This window comes from Tasmannia lanceolata, unplaced genomic scaffold (genome assembly GCF_043159265.1).
Source record: "Tasmannia lanceolata isolate RefF3 unplaced genomic scaffold, GAP_Taslan_0.1 ptg000011l, whole genome shotgun sequence".
Classification (NCBI taxonomy): Eukaryota; Viridiplantae; Streptophyta; class Magnoliopsida; order Canellales; family Winteraceae; genus Tasmannia; species Tasmannia lanceolata.
The window spans coordinates 1153425-1161151 of record NW_027518688.1 but is presented as its reverse complement, the minus strand read 5'-3'; the positions used below and the strand labels follow the sequence as shown (position 1 = coordinate 1161151).

At 40.1% G+C, this 7727-nt stretch overlaps 1 pseudogene; it reads right to left on the bottom strand.

Moving 5' to 3' along the window:
* Nucleotides 1-2944: 2944 nt before the first annotated feature.
* On the bottom strand, nucleotides 2945-6598 carry LOC143886929 (uncharacterized; annotated as a pseudogene).
* Between the last annotated feature and the right edge of the window lie 1129 nt (nucleotides 6599-7727).

Genomic DNA, 7727 nt, shown 5'->3' with positions numbered 1-7727 from the left:
TGGATGGTCCACATCACATAATGGAGATAGTTTGGGGTGAACAACCTAGTTGAATTATGGCCTCACAGATGGGCTGTTCGGATCATTTAATTGAAAAGATTTTTGGGCGCACCTCATTGAGGCCCGACAAATGATCGTTCGGATCAGCCCATGGGAATAATTTATGGGCACAACCCATTTCAGTGTTAACCGGTCAGATGGACGGTTTGGATCATCCTATAGAAGAGGTTTGGGGGGTACAACTTGTACAGTCCAATTCAACAAGATGAATGGTTAGGATTATCCAAGAAAAGGAGGGATGCTACTAAGGAAGTAAGTTTGTTGGGGACTCCCAAAAAGATAACTTGAAATAAAATTCATCCGATGGAGTGGGTGGATTTTGACGTTTTTTTAGAGGGCTGAGAGGATAAGTTTTGGGGAGACGATCAAGGAAAAAAAAGAGGAACCGGCCACCACGTCTCAATCCCTTTTTCAAAATTAGATTTTCAGCTCTCTCTCTCTGAGATCTTCTCCACCACATCACTACTCCCACCACAACCATCTCTCTTCATATTTTCTTCTCCGCAGATCTACGCTTGAAAACCTAAGCTATGTCCATCTCCGCCTCAAACCGGATCAGATCCGCCCCTCTGCAACTTCCACCTTTAGACCGAGCCTCACCTCTTCATACCCATCTCAATTGCAGATCTACCACTAACCCCATTTCCTCCATCCCATTAATCCCTGCCACCATCGCAACTCTATTTGTCTCTCACCCTTTTGCTCATATTTAGAAGAAGGAGAAGTCTATCACATTGCTAAGGAGTATCCTTCATTTGGAGGGTTTGGAATATATAAAAAAAAGAACATAGAGAGGGCAAAGAGTTGAGTTCATTTAGGGTATGATTCCTTGGCTGATTGGAAAATTTAGCAAAGGAGGGTTTGTTTATTAGTTTTGGGGTTGAAAAGGGTTTATTAGAGAACAAGGAGAAGAAGGAGAAGGAACTGAGCTTCCAGCCTTGGAATCACCACAGCCATCTTCGATCATCATCTTTGCTACGTCGTATCAAATAGCACCATGAGTGGCTAAGTTTTCTTTCGTCTTTAGGTGTAGGTGAACCATTGAATTCATTTTATTGAATGAATTTTTAATGTTAAATTTAGTGGAGAAAATTTTTTTTCTGTGATTCAAGTTTTTTTTTTAGTTTTTATTCAAGCAATAGTTTTCATTGTGATTGTGATTTTCCAATGATAGTCTATAACTGACCGAACTAAGCGTACTAGGTGTAGCGAAAGACGATAGTGATCGGCAAGATTGATTATAACCAAGGTTTAAAATTTGAGTTTCGGTAACCGTTTCGGACCCCACCAAAAACCGAAATTTGGTAATTTGGTTCCAAATTCCAGACCCAAATTTCGAAATTTCTGACCAAAATTTTGTAACACTTTATTTTTTTAATAAATAATGTAATTAAACCAAAATTTCGGTCAGAAATTACCGAAATTTCGGTCTTAAATTTGGTAAATGGCGAAAAATTGAATTCCGAAAATTTTCGGTTTCGGTCCTCACCGGTATCCAAAATTTCGGATTTCGGTCGAAATTTTAAACCATGATTATAACTAGGATAAAATTGCAATTATTTTTCTGTGGTATCATTAGACTTGTTGTCATAGTGAACCAAAGGGTACGTCAAAAATTAATTAATGAATCAATGTGGATTCAAAGTCTAAAGACAGCTCAGGTGTGCCCCTCAAACTGTTTCAATAGCATGATCCTTAACGATGATTTTTTTCTCCTCAATGTCGCAGATGAGACCCACAGAACCTAGATCTTGCAATTAAAAGAAATAACAAAGTGAGCCACATTAATCACTAATATTTAATTAAAATCACTCATTTACTAGCACTTATTTATGAATAATAATGGCGCAATCACACTCCCCAACTTGCACTTTTGCTCGTCCTCGAGTGAAAGAGAACACAAAAGAACTACTCTTCATTTCAAGCAAGTAAACCAACTCAATCACTTAAAAGCAGATAAAATTCTATCAATAAATACATAACATAGATTCTTTTAAATGTTGATCAAAATTAACACAAAGCTAAACAAAGAACAAGAAACTCTTCTATAATCTGCCAACCTCCACCTATACTTTCAATCCCACTCATCTCAAGCACATGCCATAATGCCAAGTACTATACCGCCCATTAACTTTAACTCATGCAGCTAAGACACTTTTTTTTCCTTTTATTTTTTATTTTAATCCGTGCAATGCCTTGACCTCTTAAACTTTCTAGGTGGCCCTTGTAATGAGCTTTAAGCCAATTACTCTCAAACCAGATGGTTTTAAGGAATTAGGTGTGAAACACCCCTCGGGCTTACTTACTCGAGCCAAAAGGGCTACATGCCAAGACTGGATCAAAGAATCTTTTTTTTTAACAATAAATGTTTTTTTGCTTTTGGCTTGCATAGCTAGACTTGAATCATTATTAACATTCACAAGAGCTGGGGATTTTAAACATAAAGCAGAACACTTAACAAACAATGGAAGAAAAATAGTGTTCTATTTTTAACTAACTGTTAATGTAACCAACAGACTTTGAAATCTCATGCTACGACTATTGAAAACAACTTTATAAACTTAAAATGTGAAAAAGTAAGCATAATCAGCAAAAAATTCAAAGTTGTTCTTAGTGTTCTCCCTCCCCAACTTATTAACATTGTCCCCAATGGCATACAAAAGAATATGACAATATAAACAATAGAAAGATATGAAAGCTATATTAGGGAACAATACAACCTTGGGAGTTAGAATGCTATTCTCATATGCAATCCACCACCACACGCACCGCATACCTGAAAATTAAGCTAAAAAGACAACAAAGAAAAATGTAAGAAGGTGGGATGCCTCCCACAAGCGCTAAGTTTAATGTCTTCAGCCAGACAAAGTAAAACTCAAAGTACTCAAAGCACTGGGTCAAGCAAATCAACTGACTCAATTAATTGTCCATCCGTGAGACCGTCCACATATGGTTTTAAGCGTTGTCCATTCACCTTTAAGGTGTGCCCTGTCTTAGGATTTTGAATCTCAATAGCACCATGAGGAGACACCTGAGTGACCCCAAACGGTCCATCCCATCTAGAACAAAGTTCACCAGGAAAAAGACGCAATTTAGAATTGAAAAGCCACACCTTCTGATTTGGCTCAAAAGACATGCGGACAATGTGTTTATCATGAAAACTTTGGTCCTAGCCTTATCGATTCGTGCGCTTTCATAGGCATCATTGCGCAACTCTTCTAACTTAGACAACTGGAGACAATGACTGGAACCAGCCATGACCATATCAAAATTGAACTGCTTGATGGCCCAAATAGCTCTATGTTCCAACTCAACTGGTAAGTGGCAAGCTTTCCCAAATACCAAGCGATAGGGGGACATGCCAATGGGAGTCTTGAAAGCTGTGCGGTAGGCCCATAATGCATCATCTAATCTCAAGGACCAATCCTTTCTATCCGGCCTAACCGTTTTCTCAAGGATACGCTTGATCTCCCTATTTGACACCCCAACTTGACCACTCGTTTGAGGATGGTAAGGGGTGGCAATCTTATGAGTGATGGAATATTTTTTCAGCAGAGCTCCAAAATTCCAGTGCTTAAAATGAGGAACACCATCACTATTGATGGCTCACGGGAAACAATAGCAACTGAAAATCTAGCTCTGTACAAATGCAACCACCACCTTGTGGTCATTGGTTCTTGTGGCCTTTGCCTCAACCCACTTGGACACATAATCAGCCGCAACCAGTATATACTCAAATCCAAATGAAGAAGGAAAAGGTCCCATGAAATTAATGCCCCACACATCAAATATCTCAATAATCAAAATGGGATGAAGGGGCATCATATCCCTTCATGACAGGTTCCCTATCTTTTGACAACTCAAACAAGAGCGGCAAAACTCATATGCATCCCTAAACAATGTAGGCCAATAGAACTCACTCTGCAAAACCTTAGCAGCCGTCTTCTTACCACTAAAATGCCCACCGCATGCCAGAGAGTGACAAAAGGTGAGAATGCTATGAAACTCTCTCTCTGGAATGCACCTGTGAATGACCTGATCAGAGCAATATCAAAACAATCCTGGATCTTCCCAATAATAATACCTAAGTTGTGGAAATAATCTATCCTTCTCTTGCTTAGACCACCCATCAGGAATCTTACCAACAGCTAAGTAATTAACAATATGAGCATACCACGGGGAAGGGCCAGTAGAGATTGAAATAGTTGCTCATCAGGAAAAGACTCCCTCACCAGCTCTGTGGAAGGGGACTCAACTAGGATCCTAGACAGATGATCTGCTACTACATTTTCAGAACCTTTCTTATCCCGAATTTCCAAATCAAACTCTTGGAGCAGAAGAATCCATCTAATCAGCCTAGGTTTGGTATCTTTCTTGGCAAGGAGATGTCGAAGTGCATCATGATAAGAAAACACCACTACCTTAGATCCTAGGAGATATGATCAAAATTTATCGAGAGCAAACACAACAACTAGCAATTCCTTCTCAGTAGTGGTATAATTCAATTGAGCTTCTGAAAGGGTTTTACTAGCATAATAGATGACAATGGGCTTCTTGTCTACTCTATGTGCTAACACTGCTCCAACGGCATAGTCAGACGCATCACATATGATCTCAAATGGCAGCGACCAATCCGGGGGTTGAATAATTGGTGCCGCAGACAATACAACTCTAATGGTATGAAACGCAGACATACAGACATCATCAAGGACAAAAGGTACATCCTAGGCAAGTAAATTGCACAGGGGTGTAGAGATGGTACTAAAATCTTTGATAAAACGCCTGTAAAACCCTGCATGTCCCAAGAAAGGCCAGACCTGTCTCACTGACGTGGGTGGAGGTAACTTGGCAATTAGGTCAACCTTGGCTTTGTCAACCTCTATTCCACGCTGAGACACAACATGACCCAGGACAATCCCTTCTTGAACCATAAAATGGCTCTTCTTCCAACTCAAAACTAGACTTGTCTCCGTACATCGCTTAAGCACTGCAGCCAATTTGAAGAGACAATCATCAAAGGATGACCCAAATACCGAGAAGTCATCCATAAAGACCTCAAGAGAATCCCCTACCATGTCAGAGAATATAGACATCATACAATGCTGAAAGGTAGTAGGGGCATTACACAATCGAAAGGGCATCCTCCTGAAAGCAAACGTGCCATATGGACATGTAAACGTTGTCTTCTCCTGATCCTCAGGATACACAGCCACCTGATTATATCCTGAATAACCATCCAGGAAACAATAATGACTCTGGCCTGCTAACTTCTCAAGAATTTGGTAATTAAAAGGGAGCGGGAAGTGATCCTTTCAGGTGACACAGTTAAGTTTCCTATAATCACTGCATACACGCCAACCTGTGGTTGTACGAGTAGGAACCTTCTCACCCTTCTAACTATTTTCATCATAACTTTCAAAATACTTGGAGTTTTTCATCTCCGTTTCTTTCGTTGTAAACTAGAGTTCGATACCTTCGAAATGGCACAAATTTCAATGAATTCTGAGTTAAATTGAGTGAGTTATGGTCATTCAATCGGAAGTAGGTCTGTAAACTGCTAGACCAAAGCGCGTGTCTAACTATTTCCATCATAACTCTCAAAATACTTAAAGTTTTTCATCTCCGTTTCTTTCGTTTTAAACTACACTTCGACATCTTCGAAATGGCATGAATTTCAATGACTTCCGAGTTGAATTGAGTGAGTTATGGTCATTCAATCGGAGGTAGGTCTGTAAACTGCTAGATCAAAGCGCGACTCTAACTATTTCCATCATAACTCTCAAAATACTTGGAGTTTTTCATCTCCATTTCTTCCGTTTTTCTCAATCACTGTAATTCCCGACTTCTTAGGAACAACTTAGGTAGGGCTCACCCACTTACTATCAGAGATGGGGTAAATGATACTAGCATCAAGCCACTTTACCACCTCTTTCTTAACAACCTCACGCATATTGGGATTCAACCTTCTCTGCCCATCACGGAAAGGTTTAGCATCATCATCACAAAAAATCCGATGCATACAAATTGATGGGCTAATTCCTTTCAAATCTGCCATAGAGCAACCAATGGCAGCCCTATGTTCTTTGAGAACATCCAAAAGCTTAGTCTCTTGAGTAGAACTCAAATCTGAAGCAATAATCACAGGAAGCGTATCCTGTGGACCCAAGAATGCATACTTCAGTGACTCAGGAAGGACCTTGAGATCTAAAGATGGGGGAGACTCAATAGAACTCACTGGTGGCTTTTCGGCCAAAGGGGGTAGAGACACATACTTTATTGTCCATGAAGGACGATCAGGAGGTGTAGGTGCATCAAGAAGGGCATTGACCTCAACAGTATACATGTCAACATCGAAATCATAAGAATTGAAAAATGTCATGCACTGTTGTAAAGGGTCATCTGCTAAAACTAAAGGTGTGCCTCCTTCTACAACCTCATCTAACACATCAACGGAGAACCACTCTTCCTCACGTTGAGGGCCCAAAGAAGCATTGAAGATATTAAGTCTGAGCTTTCTATTACTAAAGGAGACATCCATGACACCTGATCTACAATTTATGCATGCAGTGGCAGTAGCCAAGAATGGACGTCCTAAAATAATAGATTGTGGTTTCCCACTGGTAGGTGTTTACATGTCAAGCACAAGGAAATCCACAGGAAAGTATAACTCATCTACCTTCACAAGCATATCCTCAATAAAGCCTCTAGGGACTTTAATTGACCTATCAGCAAGTTGGAGAATGACCTTTGTAGGTTTCAACTCTCCAAACCCAAAATGATCATACACTGAGCTCGACAATATGTTCACACTTGCCCCTAATCCAGGAGTGCACCCTCAATGGGAAGGGACCCAATAGAACATGAAAGAAGTGGTGCTCCAGGATCTTTCAGCTTAGGGGGAAGTTGGTTGGACACAATCGCACTAACTTGCTCAGTAAGATGCACAGTCTTAGGAATGTGGGTCTTCAACTTATGCTTCTGAGTGCATAAATCTCTTAAGAATTTAGCATAGGCTGGAACTTGCTTAATTGCATCAATAAGAGGGATATTAATTTGGACTTGTTTGAACAATTCTAACATTTCTTCCATCTTAGCGCCCTTCTTCCCAAATAAGGAAGATGAAGGAGATTCCAAACATGAGGCGAAAGGGGCTTTTGGCATGTGGGAATTGGATTTGCTCTCCCCAACTAGTTTGTTCTCCTGATCTTTGGTAACTTGAGTCTTAGTAACTGTAGTAGACTATTTCTCAGTACTTTCTTCAAATGTTTCTACTACTCGGCCATTTCTTAATTTCATGACTGCCTTTGCTTGCTCATGGAACACTTTGTTGCTAGGCTGACTATTCGGATTACCTACTGCTTGACTCGGTAGTTTGCCTTCCTCTCTTCTACTAATGGCATCCGCTAGTTGGCCCAATTGGGTTTCTAGCTTGTTGATGGATTGGGTATGTGAGTGGAGGATCTGAGTGTTAAGTTCCAACCCATTCAAAGTGTGCAACACCTTTTCCTCAAATGTCGTATTGTGTTGAAGTGGAGGAATTGGTTATTGCGTGTCTCTATAGGCATTCTATTGATTGGAAATTTTTTGCCTATAAGGTAAATTTTGAGACACATTGGGTTGTTTCCATGCAAAGTTTGGGTGATTTCTCCAGCCCAGGTTATAGGTGT